The following is a 17,087-nucleotide window of genomic DNA, read 5'->3' as shown; positions in this document are numbered from 1 at the left end:
TCACTTGGCGTCCGTCGTCCGTCGTCTTCCGTCGTCGTCGTTAACTTTTACAAAAATCTTCTCCTGAAACTACTGGTCCAAATATAACCAAACTTGACCACAATCATCATTGGGGTATCTAGTTTAAAAATGTGTCCTGTATCCCGGCCAAACAACCAAGATGGCCGCCATGGCTAAAAATAGAACATAGGGGTAAAATGTAGTTTTTGGCTTATAATTCTGAAACCAAAGCATTTAGAGCAAATCTGACTGGGTAAAATTGTGCATCAGGTCAAGATCTATCTTCAGATGAATCGGACAACCGGTTGTTGGGTTGCTATCCCTGAATTAGTAATTTTAAGGAAATTGTGCCGTTTTTGGTTATTATCTTGAATATTATTATAAATAGAGATAAACTGTAAACAGAAATAATTTTCAGCAAAGTAAGATCTACAAAAAAGTGACATGACCAAAATGGTCAGTTGACCCCTTGAGGAGTTAATGCCCTTTATAGTCATTTTTACCAATTTTTCGTTAATTTTTGTAATCTTTTACAAAAATCTTCTCCTCTGAAACAACTGGGTCAAATTTAACCAAATTTATCCACAATCATTTTGTAGAATAGGGTACTAGTTTAACATGTGTGTGGTGACCCAGCCAACCAATCAAGATCGCCATCATGGCTAAAATAGAACATAGGGGTAAAATGTAGATTTTGGCTTATAACTCTGAAACCAAAGCATTTGGAGTAAATATGACGGAGTTCATTTGTTAATCAGATCAATATCTATCTGCTATGAAATATTCAGATGAATTGGACAACTGGTTGTTTGGTTGATGCCCCCTAGTTGATAATTTTTAAAGAAATTTTCGGTTTTTGTTTATTATCTTGATACTATTATAGATAGAGACAAACTGTAAACAGCAATATTGTTCAGCAAAGCCTAAGATCTAATAATACGTCAACATGACCACAATGGTGAGTTGACCCCTTTATAGTCAATTTTTAACAATTTTCATTAATTTGGTAAATCTTTGTAAATTTTTACAAAATATTTTTCTCTGTATCTATAGGGCCAAGTCTATATAGATTGAGAACATTGTAAGTAGCAGGAATGTTCAGTAAAAGTAAGATCTACAAACACATCACCATCACCAAAACACAATTTTGTCATGAATCCATCTGTGTCCTTTGTTTAATATGCACATAGACCAAGGTGAGCGACATAGGCTCTTTAGAGCCTCTAGTTCTACTCACGAAAGTTCATGTCTTTCGAAATACCCTGTGTGATTTTAAGACGTAGTTGGTTTTATTACAAGTTGGACGTCAGTGATGAACTTCCTTCCAGGAAGTATATGTATATAGTATATATGAGTGTAAATACTTATCACATACTGTACTTGTGTTTATTGATTTATCTGTGGATCACAATGTTTTCCATGTTATGGAATGTGCTGATATTCCTTTGCTGTTTGAAAGGTAATTTTATACAATTTCGTACTTTTTTTTATAAATAGAGGAAGATGTGGCGTGAGTGCCAATGAGACAACTCTCCATCCAAATAACAATTTATAAAAGTAAACCATTATAGGTCAATGAACGGCCTTCAACACGGAACCTTGACTCACACCGAACAACAAGCTATGAAAGGCCCCAAAATTATTTGTGTAAAACCATTCAAACGGGAAAACCAACGGTCTAATCTATATAAAAAACGAGAAACGAGAAACACGTACTATAAATTACACAAACAAACGACAACTACTGTACATCAGATTCCTGACCTAGGACAGGTTCAAGCATTTGCAGCGGGATTAAACGTTTTAATGGTACCAAACCTTCTCCCTTTTTCCTTTTTTTTTTTTTTTTTGGATTCGAGCGTCACTGATGAGTTTTTTTGTAGACGAAAAGCACGTCTGACGTAAATAAAAAATTAAAACCTGGCATCTATGATGATTTTATTTATAACTTCATTTCGTTTTCAAGTTTTATTTGGGGTGCTAAATATTCCAATAGCATAATATAAAAATGACAGCTTATATTGAGGCAGTGTACTAAAACTAAAGCATTAAAATGAAAACAAGATAGAAAATGAATGTTGAATGAACAAAAAAAATAAATGACATTGTAGTGAATCTGTTTACTGTTATTATGAGAGAAAAAATAACCTTTTTTTTTTAAATTAACTGTAGTGACTGTCTTATTTATTGACCTGTTAATGGAACCCTTCTTGTCCCCTTTTAAGATAAGAAAATATGTTTACGATTTTCGGGATTACGATCATTTTGCAAGATCACCAAAATACGTTGTAATTTATACAATACTTATATAAAGTAGATGATGTGGTATGTTTGTTATCAATGGACAAATTTCCATAAGAAACCAAAGGAAGTATGTGTTAACAACCATACGTCATCGTACGACCTTCAACATTAACCCATAAAATAAAAATGTAAAAGGTTTTGCATAATAATGGAGAGCAAAAATATAGAACAAAGGACTTTCTGAGCGTCAAGAATCACTTGCTGTATCTGTAAGATTTTTTCAACATAATTTTTTTGTCTGAACGGTTATCAGGTATTTTTTTTCGAAAGTTCGATAGAACACTAAAAAAAAATTCACTATTTTATGAAAGGGCAGACTAGAATATGTCAATTTCAAAATTTAAAATATCTCGTAGCTTCATACTACCAATTGAGTATAAAACAAGTAATAAGTTTAAAAAAGAAATTCAAAAATTAAACACCTACATTTAACTTTAAAAGGTCAAACAGTTTAAAACAATACAAATCTACACACACAAAAAACTGGCTTAATTTCAACTGGTTATCAACCCGAATCGCTATAAGATCATATATAAGCTCACCTGTGTCAATGGGTCGTGTAAGGTTCATGTATTGTCTTGGCGTCCGCAATTACAAAAAGATCTTTTCTGAAATTACTTGACCAAATGTTACCAAATGATTTCAAGAGTGAATCTAGGAAAAACAATATTCATCAACAAACATGACCACTGTCTGTTAAAATGTATTCAAGTTTTTAGTTACAGCCGATTCCATTGAGTATGTAGGCAAATGTAATATCTTTGGGTAGCTTACTTGTTAGCTAAACCGTGAAGTCATTGTTAGGTAAGGTATACTACCCTCCTTTCGAAGTAGCCTGGTCCTACAGACAGAAAGATGTGTCATTTGTCGGACTATTCTACTCTTAAATTAGGGTAGTTTACATAACCTAACAATGACTTTTCTGTTCAGCAAGCAAGATAACCAAAGATATTCCCTTTGTCTACACACTAATTGAAATCAGCTTTAAAATTGCAAAAGTTCAAGCAATTAGGGCAAAACTTACCGAGTAAAAAAAATCAAAAGGCCAATGTCTATCTACCTTGCACATTTCAGAAAATTCAGATCAGATAACGAAACTGGGTCCAGCAACATTTTTAAGCAATTTAAGATTTTGACCCTCACAGTTTCCATTCACCACAAATATTCTCGTTACAACGAATCATGTTAAATACAAAAATACCAGGTGCAGCCTTTTGTTTATCTATTAATATATGTATACGGATAAAGTTATGAAAGGCAGCAGGGTCACCAGGGTGAGGAGTCCATGTCATCTGAAATAAATGCTAAGCATAGATCTAGAAAGCGACAGATAATCATGACATTAAAAAAACTCTCTTCTTTTCGACTTTTTTCGAACAAATAGACACATAAAATGAATTATATAGTATTGTGGAATTTTTAACTTGTGTTCAATTCATTGGTTACAGCTTTTACTAGGATAACAATCCTGTCAAGTATGAGCTGGGTAAAATATTTCAGAAAAGAAGATGGAAATGTGAAAGTTTCCGTGCGTCAGGTGCAACAGCATACGAACAGCTAACATGTCTCGTCAGGGTGGAAGCTAAAAAGTCCACGAAAATTTAATTTAAAACCTTTATTCGTTCCAACAAAGTTATTGAGATTTTGTTGAGGATTTAATCATCTACGACAACAAGAAATTTTTTTTTAGAATTTACAGCTCTTCTATAAATATATGCAAAGCAAACCATTGATCAAATTGCTTGCTATGATTGTTTGGATGTTTGTAAACGACAGGTAAGTAGTCTTTTTACTATATACTAGAATTTGTTTGGACAATAAACATTAACTTCAATTCCTGTCAGTTTGTATTTGTCCAATCAAATCCCAGTATGTATTGAAACTCCGCCTACCTATTGTTTGAAAACATCCAAGCAAACATAGCAAGCAAGTCAATCAAAGTTTTTTTTTGCATGCTTTTATAGAAGAGCTGTACTATATAATGCAAAGAAGCGTTTAAGTCTTTCGCCAAAAAATACTATCAATTTCTTTTTGTCCTATGTAAACTTCCATACCATTTCCTTCCATTCATGATCATTAAATTGAACTGTAAAACATTTCTTGGTACCTTCTTAATTCCTTAACAATAACTGTTGTGAGCACAAGATTCACTGCACACTTTTAAAGTTCTGCTTCATCAAACTTTAAAATGTGAACTTAAGTTTTGAACCTTTTTTAATCGACACGATTGGGATTTTTGTATATGAGAACATGGTTTATCTATTAGTTGAAAATGCGGCTTTGAACTAGCTTTCAGTACCTGCGAGCATTCGTTGTTCAATAATGTGTGTCTTTGTGTTATTATTTTATGTGATAAACTGTTGTGTTGGTACACCACTGTAACAATGAAGGAGGAAATGAGGAGGGTTGGTTGGGTGGAAGTGGGGAGGGGTATACGGAGCGCTAACAAACATGTCTATGCGGCATGGGCTTTGATCATTGTTGAAGCATCAATGTAAGGGGCATTTAATATCTTAACAAAACTATTCTTATTTTAGATACTATATATTGTTATCTGATATTGGACGAAAGATGTTGCCCTTTTATGTAATTATGTAATACAAGTTACGATCATTTGAAAACACAGTCATATTAAACAGCCAAATGGATGCACAAGAGCTAAAATAGGAGTCATAGATCCTATTGACAACAATTATCTGCCCAATTTTATTGATTTTGTAACATTTGTTTCAAATATGACCAACTTATTATCCAAAATCATCAGCACCGTATCAGGGCCCACCAGCACAGTATCAGGACATGAATAAATTGAGAAAATGCTAAATTTTAATAAATTGCAATGTTTTTTCACAAAATAGTTTTGTCGTGTGGATTGTGGTATAGAAAGCGGACTCTATGAGCATTTTTGTTTTATTTTTTCAGTTCTAGATTTTCTGAAAATGAGCATTTTTGTGTTACGCTTACTGAAACAGTTTAGAGGGTCAACTTTTTAATGGTTTACATATGAACCCATAAGAAACAAAATTGAAAAATCTCAACTGTTTTCTTCCATTTTTTATGAGTGAAAACGTCAAAAATCATCATTTTCGTCTTTGTTTACATTTTTTCATTGATCACCAGCACCCGTCAGGACCGAATCACCAGCACAGAACGTTCTCTCGCAGGACAACCATACCCACCGTGGTAATTGAAGTCACAATTGAAATTGCAACGCCAAATGAATTTGTAACAACACCTTATAAGATCAATATGTACATTTTGATTTTGTGGGTGTTGCTCGTTAGGAAATTAAATGCAAACATTCTAAAAGTAAGTTTACATGTGTCTGTTCTTTTATTATCGTTAGACTGTTGATTTTCTATAAAGTTTTGGTTCTTCAAATGCAAATGGCGACATTTAGAGTGTGTATTTTAGGTCCGCTTTGATGTACCAAATTTCAAAATATTCCTATTAGAATCGAAAAAAAATCTATCATGCCATGCTTTATAAAAAGTAAAATCACAAAAATACTGAACTCAGAGGAAAGTCTAATCGGAAAGTCCATAATCACATGATAAAATCAAATGACAAAACACATCAAAAACGAATGGACAAGAATGCTCATTTTACCATTGGTAGGCATTACATTTGCCAACATTTAATACCTGGCTAACGCTTGGTATAATTAAATATATTGACAAATATTATGTCTTCCCATGTAAAAATGAGCATAGAGCATGGCATGACACAATTATTTCTTATATAGCACTTATATCAAATTAGAAATGTTAAAGTAAATGAGTAATATTCAGTTTTTGTATACGCTTCATTTGTGAATAGAAATTTTGGAGAATGTAAAAACCAATGAAAAGTAATACCTACCGTTCATATGAGATTTTAGAGAATGAAATTCCCAAAGTGGTCACATAAATGACTGAAGGAACCAAGTAATCTTTACCTCCAGAGAAGTTTTGGGTTTGGGTTCTAATTCGCAACATTTATTAAAGGGTTTTATGTGGGACATACATAAAAGAGAGACGAAAGATACCAGAGGGAAGTCAAATTCATAGATAGAAAACAAACTGACAACGCCATGGCTAAAAATAAAAAGACAAACAGACAAATAATAGTACAGAAGACACAACATAGAAAACTAAAGACTAAGCAACACGAACACCACCAAAAACTGGGGTGATCTCATTCGCTCTGGAAGGGTAAGCAGATCCTGCTCAACATGTGGCACCCGTTGTGTTGCTTATATTATTAAGCACAAGTAATGCGAACCAAGACGGCACACTAATGTGCAAATCGCAAAGACTTAAAACCCATAATTTCGATGATTTTTTTTTTACCAGAAGCAAATAAAAAAAATTATTGCGCTGGAAAGTAGAGTAAATTCTGTATGTATTTAGATTTTTTTTTATTAATGTGCCAGAACAATTAACTTTAAAATTCGAAATATGTGTGGTTGATAATAAAAAAAAAATCAGCTATTACTAACAAGAATAATTATAGTGAAAGATTGATAGGTTGATAAGACGTATAAGTCACCGACTTTTTCATACCAATGAAATTTTGATATTTTCACTCATATCAATGGGTTAACACAGAGAATAAATAAAATGAACTTTTTTTCTTTTAATCTATTTTAGGAGTTATACCATCATACTACAACGATGAAGTTGCCCTTGGAGTTTGCAAGGCAGAAGCTAAGTTTACCATGTTAATTTATGGGTCAGTTTCTGCTGTTAGAAGAGTATATTCTTCTTTTCCTTTTCATGGAAAAAAATGTAAAGATATTTGCAAAGAAATGGGTTCAATGTAAGTATTCTTAAAAAGTTTTGACATTAGCAAGTCAAGAAAGTTTGATATATAGTACACTAACTAAGAATAGAGGATTATGGCAACTGCATATTTGAATTTGGTCATTTAACACTGAAAAAACAACTTTATATAATATTCTTATATGTGTCCTCGATATTATTTTTCACTGCCATATCGTACCTACATTTTCTATCAATACTATATTGGACAAACTTATGTATCACTTATCCTGATTTTAAAGTTATAATTTTAGATTATTGTTGATCATCTCAACTAGATTGATTTCTCCCTTCAGCTGGAACGGCGAAAATGAGAATATCCGTTTATTGCTATTTTACCTATGACGACGTTTTAATTTCACTGACAACGGGCACGTGCGCCCTTAGTTTCTAGCGATACTTTTTCATATCAATCGACTAAGCTGGGAAAGGAAGTTATCAGTCAGCAAGAATCAAGGAAAATTTCGTAAAATAGCGATAATATACTTTATGTTGAAGAGAACACATGAAACTTCAACTTTTAAAATCGGCAAATGGTCAATTTTTAAAGTGCAAACACTATCACTACCAATCAACACTTGACATGTAAACTATCCACAAATTAGGGAGGTATCAGGACACTAATAGTCAACTTCACATATAACATGACTAGAATTTCAAGAAATCTCTTAAGAAAAAGCTCGTTATAAAAAAAAATAACATAATGACTGCTTTATATAAATATTAATATATCCTGCCTTTTAATTGCTCTACGGGTCCTCGGTGACCAATTGGTCTAAGAAGTTCTATTCCTATAATCACTAGCCAATCAATAATGAGGTTGTGATTTCGAACCCCGCACGTGCAAACGCACTCTACTCCAATCTTAATTGACTAGGATCGTCAGTTTTCTTATCGAAGGTCTGTGATTTATTCCGGGCATTCTGGCTTCCTCCACCAATAAAACCTGGTCGCCACGAAAGAGCTTGAAATGGCGCATTACAATGACGTTATAGCACCTACAATCAATCAATCAATCAACCATTAATTGCTCCATTACGATTTGAATGTTCATTTACCTAACAGATAAATTAACAGTGTTAACTTTTATCTATTTTTTTTTATAGATATCACTGTTTTGGAACCATTCACAGCTTCAACACGACTATGTACTATACATTATATGGTTGCGATTCGACTCCTTATGCAAACTATTGCTGCTGTGAAAGATATCTTGGAGTCTAACACAATGTGACATGAAATAAACTACTAAAAAAGTTATGGATCATTCTTATACTACAATGAGCAAATATACAAAACATTTTAATAAATATTATCTTGATTCTCTGACTGCTGGTGGAGATTTATTTCCCCGAGGGTATCGCCAGCCCAGGAGTCAGCACTTCTGTGTTGACTTGGGTTATCATTGATATGTTGATAATTATAAATTAACTGTTAACAAAATTTCGAATTTTTGAAATACTAAGGCTTTTCTACCTCAGGGATAGATTACCTTAGCTGTATTTGGCAAAACCTTTTAGGGGTTTTTGGTCCTCAATGCTCTTCAACTTCGTACTTTATTGGCTTTTTAATATTTTGTTTATTCGAACTTCACTCTTGGAACTTTTTGTAGACGAAACGCGCGTCCTCGTATCTGTGATGAGTTTATTCACTTTGAGGACATACCGATATCCACAATAATTTGATATGCTAGTAGCAGCGGTTGATATTGTAAATTGAAAATAGCAAAAACTACGGACGCCAATTTAGGACCTGCTAAAAATATGAATTGAATTGAAATCACGAATTTATATCGTTATCACGAATTATTTTATTCGTTTTAACAGATTTAATTTCTGATAACGAATGGGTGGAAATCGTTATATATTTTGTTATTCGTTATTACGAATTAAATTCGTTATTATTTTTTTTGGTATTTGGTATAACTAATACGTAACGAATTTGTGCAATTAGTTATCACATTTTTTTGGTAATTTTCATTTCGAATTAAAATTCATTATCACAGATTTTAAGTTCACCTAGACGACGGGGCTTTTCTCCTCACTTTGCCCCCGTTGCTGTTCATTTTCTTTTACGAAAATCTTTTTTACTGAAACCTTTTAACCAAAGTGAAACAAAATTGAACACCAGCAATTTAACAATTATAACGTTTTTATTTGAAAAAAGCCAAAAATATTGAATCACTTACTTTGGGACATTGTTTGTTTTTTTGTTTTTGTAATTGGACACTAAATGGACATAACTCAAGAACGGTAAAAAAGACGACATCCAATTTCAAACTTGATCTGTGTTTTAGGTTAATTAACATTGTGTTGTTGTTCAATAACATTTGGCGAACTAAATGTAAAGACCGGAAACGACAGATTTAGCGCCAAGTCTTTGTCCATTTATAAAGGGGTATTGCTCAAGAACGGTAAAAGAGACGCCCTTCAATTTCAAATATGATCTTTGTTTTGTAGTAATTAGGATTGTGTAAGTTGAAACTAGTTCTGGTAACGTACACGACGGATGGACTGATGGACAAGGAAAAGACTAAATGCCCCAATCGCATAACGAAGGGGGCCTAAAAAAATGTTTTTAATACTCATATGTCGTAACCAATACATTTTAATTTGTTATTTTTCATGTCCCATTAATGGGCATTATGTTTTCTAGTCTATGCGTTCGTTCGTACATTCGCCCGTTCGTCAGTTCGTTCATTCGTCCATTCGTCCGTTCATTCATTCGTCCGTTCCTCCGTTCGTCCGTCTGTCTGTCCCGCTTTAGGTTTAAGATTTTGGTCAAGGTAGTTTTTGATGAAGTTGAAGTGCAATCAACTTGACATACAGTACACATGTTTTCTATGATATGATCTTTTTAATTTTATTGCCGAATTAGAGATTTTCCCCATTTTCACGGTCAATTGAACATAGAAAATGATAATTCAGATGGGGCATCTGTGTACTCTAGACACATTCTTGTTTTATCTATAGCATTTTTAGACCTGCGATTCCCTTCATGTGTATCGCTAATGAATATATTTAACACAGAAACACCAGAAGTAGTTTCGGCAACATGGTTAATAGAAGTGTAAAACCTAAGAATCTAATAAATTAATCACGTTCATGAACTTGTTCATGTGCTTTTATGTTCATATTTTTAAAAATGGTCTCTTGATGACTTACGCCGAGACCTTTTGATATTAGAACAACTTTGTGCCTTTTTGTCAGCATACTTTATAAAGTATCCATTTTATGATCGAATTTACTATCAATAAGTTTAATTTAATATATATTTTGAACAAATAAGAAGGGAATGACCATTTAATTTTTAAGATCATAGGCATATGATACTGCAAGTACATTTACTACTCTGTAGTTCTTCTAAATATAAACATGCTAAAATTGGCTTTTATACTCATGACATTGCTATTGTTAAAGATGATAACCATGAAATCTTAGCATTGACCTTTGTACCATTAACATGACATCAATCAAGATCGGATGGACGTGTAAATGCCGGAAAGACTTGTACATCTTGCAACCCAAACTAACAGTGGTTGCGTTGCTTCGCTAAACTATACAGTGTTAAAGTCAACTTAGCGTAGTAAAGAGGACGTAACCGCTGTTTCGGAGTTTGCTTGCAACCATTACACCGATAACCATGAAAACATAAAATTGACTAATAAATCCGGAAAATTGGTCATTGAGTTCAAGCAAGATGATCCCTGCTATGCAGATATGTGCACCTCCCATTTATTCCATACACAAACTTTTATTGACCTATTGGTACTTGCATCAGATAACGGTCCAAACCGCAGTAATTTAGCATTTGCTAACGAATCATGAAAACATCAGATAACGGTCAAAACCGCAGTAATTTAGCATTTGACAATGAATCATAAAAATGAGGCGAAGGATGGATAAAACAATCAAGACATATGATATATACGACTTACAATCGTCCAATACAACACATATTATATACCTATCATTTATTGTATCTGGGAAATATATCAGACATTAAAAACTTTAATTGCCAATAAGCCATGACAATAAAGCCATGGTCACACAAAACAATTGTTCTTGTATTTTAACATAAACCTCCTTTTGAATCTATGACATGGATAATGTTCATTCACGCAAATAATACTTGGTAAGCAATACGGGTCTCACACACAAATGGGTTTAAGTAGGCGAGATTAACTACACATAACAAATTTTGTAAAATGTTTGTGTCTTACCCGTCTTATGAAAGGCGTCCGTATAATCAAAACAAGTTACAGATTTATGGTATAGAACGAAAGTATCGGACAAGTCATTCGTTCAGTAAAATAATTATATATTTCAATGGTGCATCGAAAATTATCAAAATTTGGGTTTTCTCTAAATGAGCAAATAAATTATGATAAGATCTAAACGTATGTCTTATAAGTCGGAGATAAAATTAAAGTATAACTTGTGTAGCTTGGAATTTGGCGAAAAGCAGAGACAACATAAGAAATATCTGTATCCGTGCTAGCTTAACCAAACGAAACGAAAATTAAGTTGAAATTGCAAAAATTATTTCAAGGTATGCAATCTAGACATCTTTATTTCTCTGAACGCCGTCGTTCATGAAAAGTCTGCATTTTTTGGTAAATTTAGCACTTTTAAATCAGTTTTATCAGAATTTCAAAAGTTACGACTTAGATAATTACAGAGGTATCACTTTGTCATCAAATGTATATACACTTTTTTCGAAGACTTTGGAAATACATATCGTGAACTTCCTCGAACACAAAGTATTTGGGGAAAACCATGGCGCTTTTCGAAAGGATCGACGCATTGAAGATCAAATATTTGCTTTACAAGGTATTTGTGCTTTGTCACGCTCTTCTAAAAGACCCCTTTACTTAGCCTTTTTGGATTTATCAAAGGCGTTTGATAGGGTATGGCGCGATGGGCTTTTTGTTAAATTATGGCAAAGTGGGATACAAGGGAAGGTATGGCGTCTAGTTAAGAATATTAATAGTCATGTAGAAAATAAGGTACTATTTAGTGACATTGAATCAAACTGGTTTGAACAGGAATATGGTGTCAAACAAGGCTGTGTATTATCACCCACTTTATTCTCTGTGCTCATGAATGACCATATCCAACTAAGTTGGACATCATGTGACTTTTGTGACGTATAATAGCCGCCATTTTGTATTATATTTCCCCATAAAGAATGCATATATGCTTCAATAAAGTTTAATTTTCTCTTAAACCTGACCCGTTTTCTTACTTTTGCAAATCAATCCTTGATATTCAAACATATTTCTATCAAACAATGTTGGTCCTAACAGTTTAATTTTTGATTAAATTCGGTCAAATCGGAATCGTAAAACATGCACTTTTTCTCGTCATTTCTCCGTTGACTCAATGCTAAATTACCGATACCCATGTCTACTTTTACAACAAATAAAGAAATTCTGTAAATAAAAAACAAACTTTGCAAATCGATTAAGTATATTCAAACATATAGCTGGCGAAGAATACTACTTAAAACAGTTTAATTTCAGGGCAAATTCGGTCAAACATCGATTTAAAAAAGGGAATTTTCCGAGATTTTTCAAAATGGCGGCTGATGTATCATATGGAAATGTTGCATCAAATCAATGATTTCTATAATAAGACTTTCCTAGATTATATTAAATTTTTCATAAAGAATCTCTGATGTTTCTGTTATTTTCCTTTAGTGATATTTCGATATCATTGATTTCAAAATTTCTTAATAAAAAAAATATATTTTAAGTGTGACACGGGAACATTTATTTTGACAGATATTCATCCAGGAGATACTGTTACCAGAAAAAAAGTTTACAATATCTATAATAAAAAAAATGTCTCTTCTTTTTTTAAAGGTGTTTTTCAAGTTTTCTGTATATTTTATCTTTCGTTAGAGATATATTTATTAATTCCTTTTAGAACAAAAAAAAAATGTTTTCATCCTAAGAGAAAAAAACCAATGTCCAATTATAATAGATAAATATTCTATACCTTTAAAATTTCATTCCTTGACCGAACAGGTGAAATCTAACTTGGGTTATAATGTTACATCATAATATATTGTCAGGTAGACGTGCAAACCAAAAGCAACCAGGTGACATTTAACATCCTGTCAGTGTGTATACATGTATTACCAGAGTTTAAATTTTGTGATATACAAAAGTTTTCATAAATGTACAAATAAATATCTTCTCCTTCCCGTGTCAAATCAGAAGAAGTATGTTTCATAATAAACTTTAGGAACATTTGAATATTATGAAAATGTCTTTAAAAAAAATTTGTTTTGCTTAAAAGGTATGTTTCTATAATTATTGCAAAGAAATATTCTGATTTAAATTTTAATTTAAATGAATTTCGATCATTGAATATGATTTAATTGTTATTTATTTTTTAATTCAATATTTAAAGCTAAATCCAGGCAATGAATCGATATAAAGTTTAAATTGTGTAAAAAAAAGAAGAGTTATTGTATTCATTCCAACAGAGACGTATAACAATATTGTAAACCCGATAATATCTATCGACAGAGTTATCGGTCCTGAATAGGACTGATATAGTTGGGTATGCTTGGTTGATATGCTTAATGAAAGCGGTGTAGGTTTTGATCTTTCGCAACAACTTATAAATTGTCTTCTATTTGCAGATGACGTTGTACTTGTTGCCAAATCGCCAGAACACTTACAGACGTTACTTCGGATTTCACACGATTTCGCAACTAAATGGAACTTGAAATTTAATCATAGGAAATCTAAAGTTCTAGTGGTTGGGAAGCGGTTAAATCCGGAACGAGTCTGGTCTCTTGGTGATGTAAATATCGAGAAAGTGAACGAATATAAATACCTCGGTTACTACATAAATAGATCACTAAAGTCAAATTTCCATGTAAATAACTATTTGAAAGATAAGATGGATAATATGCTGAACTATTTGTTACGTGTCCTCGGTGAGCATGGAAATTTTAACCGTGTTTAATTTGGAGACGCCCTTTGGAACTCAGTGCTCCGGCCTTCTTTAACACACGCATGCGCCGTCTGGATGCCACTTTCAGCTACAAATATATCGATCATCGACAGTTGGCAATACCGCGCAGCTAAGATCATTATGAACACTAAAATAAATATTCCCCGTTCCGCTCTCCTTCTCGAGCTTGGATGGGAACCCGTATTTGCATTTATCACCCGCCAAAAAGTTGCGTACTTTAAAAGGATTAATAACCTACCAGACGATAAACTGTGCAAGCGAATCTTTAGTGAAATGATTCAATTAAACGAAAGTGTCTGGAAATATGTTCAAGAGATGAACACCTACACGGAAAGTATTGGGTCTGATAAATTTAACTGTCAAAATGGTAGGGAAAGTTTAATTATTGATGTTACTACTAAAAGTAGCCTTGATTTGTATCAGCACTGCTATATTAAGACAGGTAGCCAGCTATACTTAGAGGACATAAGCGATTTTAATTCACCCCGTCTTAAACTGCTCGCAAGAACAAATTATTTCCCATTAAAGCAGTTTCTTTTTAGAATGCATATGTCCGAGGACAACCTATGTCCCATTTGTGATTCAGGGGAGTCAGAAGATTTAGAACATTTTCTGCTCGGGTGTACATCTCTTGAACAAACCAGGTCTAAATTTGTCACCTTATTTGCCTCTTTTAATGATAGAAATGTAAGTTTTCTGGAACTGTCGCCACGTGCACAAGTATTATTTTTAGTTGGCGATATTGGCTATGCTTTTAACGATGAAATTGGTTCATTTTATGATGTTTATGGAAGAATGTATCTCTCAGAATAATTTAGATTACGTCAAACTATGGTTGAACCAAAATAAACCTTTGAGTTAACTTATGTACTATTATATATTGATTGATCTTAGTTTTTATGCTTTATACATGCTGCATGGTCATATTTGTCTATGAGTGTTTTAATTACATGTATATTTTAACATTCTATAAATTGTCTTTTTTTATTATGATTATGTATTTTAGAAATCTCTATTCTTGTCTTATTCATGTGCCATGTATGTTATTGTTTCAAAGACATTCTATAATGAAACCATTAACTAAAATGTATATAATTGTAAATAATAAAGTATAGACGCACCATCACTTCTACCCTGATGACTGGTGCCCCCGATGTAAAGGGGTAGTTTTCTAAATAAAAAATATATATATATTACACTATAAGGTATGGGGAAAGTCTGGATTTAGAATATTTTTTTTTTGTCATCTGCCTGACCAAAATATTTTAGATCAGAATAAAACCATAACCTCCCCACCACTTTTGAAGTTAAATAGTCGTTCCCTCAACAAAACGACTTGAGGGATACGTTCATGAGCATTGTATCTCATGGCATTCAATAGGCAACTAGGAGTCTCTCGACACATTCGTTCATGAAAAGTGTAGTGCAATCTGACGGCCTAAGAGAAGAACCGCTCCAGTCATGCTTCAATGATTCCCTATATTATGCTTCAGTAATTCCCTATATTATCAACCAATTTCTTTCAGACAAAAGGGGGCCCAGGCCCCTTGACCCCCCTCCCCCCACAACCATCACCTAATTCCGCCTCTGGCAATACATGTATAAGTTTTGTATTGTCCTGCAATAGAATGATTTTGCCGATTCTTTAATCTGCTGACAAAAGGAGAGAAAAAAATTACCGGGCATATTTTGTAATTCTTTATTATAAATTGATGGATTCAGTGACGTAGAGGACATACACACCCTTTTTAATTAAGTCTCCCAAACAAAGTTTGGAGACTTATTGTTTTTGCTCAGTTCTTATTATTTTTATTATTATGTCACCCGATCGACAATGTCGGGTGACATATTGCTTTTCCTCTGTTTCTTTTTCTGTATTATTATTATTATACTTCCACCTAATTTTGTCCGCCCGTTTTCTCAGAGCCAAAAGTACCAATCCGAATGATGGTGCACTATAACAAGGAACCCTGACTCCCCAGAGTCTGTGCAACTTTGGAACTAAAAACTGGCTGCCATCACCATGGAAACGGAAAAATGGTGAAAAAATATAATTTTGGAGTTAGGTGAATTGTTTGAGAATGCTTAACCTTAAAATCTTTAGATTTTAATACAATGTAGGTGCCCACTATATACTGCTTTGGGATGATTTTGGCAACCATTGGAACTGCTATGTTGCCATGGATACTACACCAAAAATTTCAAAAATATGAAAATGCTCCAAATTTTTTGAAATTCTAGCATACCGATGAGCAACTTTGGTAGATGTGGAATTTGGCGTTGGAATTTCCAAAATGTCTGCCGTTTCCATGGAAACAATGCAAAAAGGTCAAAATGCTCCAAAAACTTCAGGGTTTGGTGAATAACTTTGGTATGCTTGAACTTAAAATCATCAAATTTTTATACAATATAGTTGTCCACTATATACAGGTTTTGAATGATTATGACAATCATTGGAACTATTCTGTTACCATGGATACAGGATCAAATATTTCAAAAATTTCAAAATGCTCCAAAATTGATGAAACTTAATATTATTGTTGACTGCCAAGTCTGCATGAGACTTTTGACTTTGGAATATCCAAAATGGCCACCGTTGCCATGGAAACTGCATAAAAGTCAAAAATTCTCAAAATGCTTTGAACTTAATAAAACTTGATATTATTGTTAACTGACAAGTAATGATGTGGCTTTTGACTTTAAAATTTTCAAAATGGCTGCCGTTGCCATGGAAACGGCAGAAATGTGAAATTTTTAAAATGCTGTGAATGTACTGAAAATTTACAGAAAAATGTATAGCCATGCAAATATGTGTATTCACTGTTAAAAATTTTTGAAATGGCTGCCGCTTAGTGGCAATGGGGGGAAGGGTGACATCCGCTATTGCTTGCAATAGCAATTCTAGTTCTTCTTCTTCTTCTTCCTCTTCTTCCTCTTCTTCCGCCACTTTAAAAAATGAACTTGTCCGCAGCGTTTCTCCAAAACCGCT

At 33.2% G+C, this 17,087-nt stretch overlaps 1 long non-coding RNA gene across 1 annotated transcript; it reads left to right on the top strand.

Annotated features, from left to right (window-relative positions):
- The first annotated feature begins 1,263 nt into the window (after positions 1-1,263).
- On the top strand, positions 1,264-8,435 carry LOC143055888 (uncharacterized). Its single transcript, XR_012972162.1, has 3 exons — positions 1,264-1,459; positions 6,936-7,104; positions 8,213-8,435. It is a non-coding gene; the product is annotated as an uncharacterized LOC143055888 (long non-coding RNA).
- Positions 8,436-17,087: the final 8,652 nt, after the last annotated feature.

Source organism: Mytilus galloprovincialis, chromosome 13, assembly GCF_965363235.1.
Source record: "Mytilus galloprovincialis chromosome 13, xbMytGall1.hap1.1, whole genome shotgun sequence".
Taxonomy (NCBI): Eukaryota; Metazoa; Mollusca; class Bivalvia; order Mytilida; family Mytilidae; genus Mytilus; species Mytilus galloprovincialis.
This window is presented reverse-complemented; position numbering and strand designations above follow the sequence as displayed.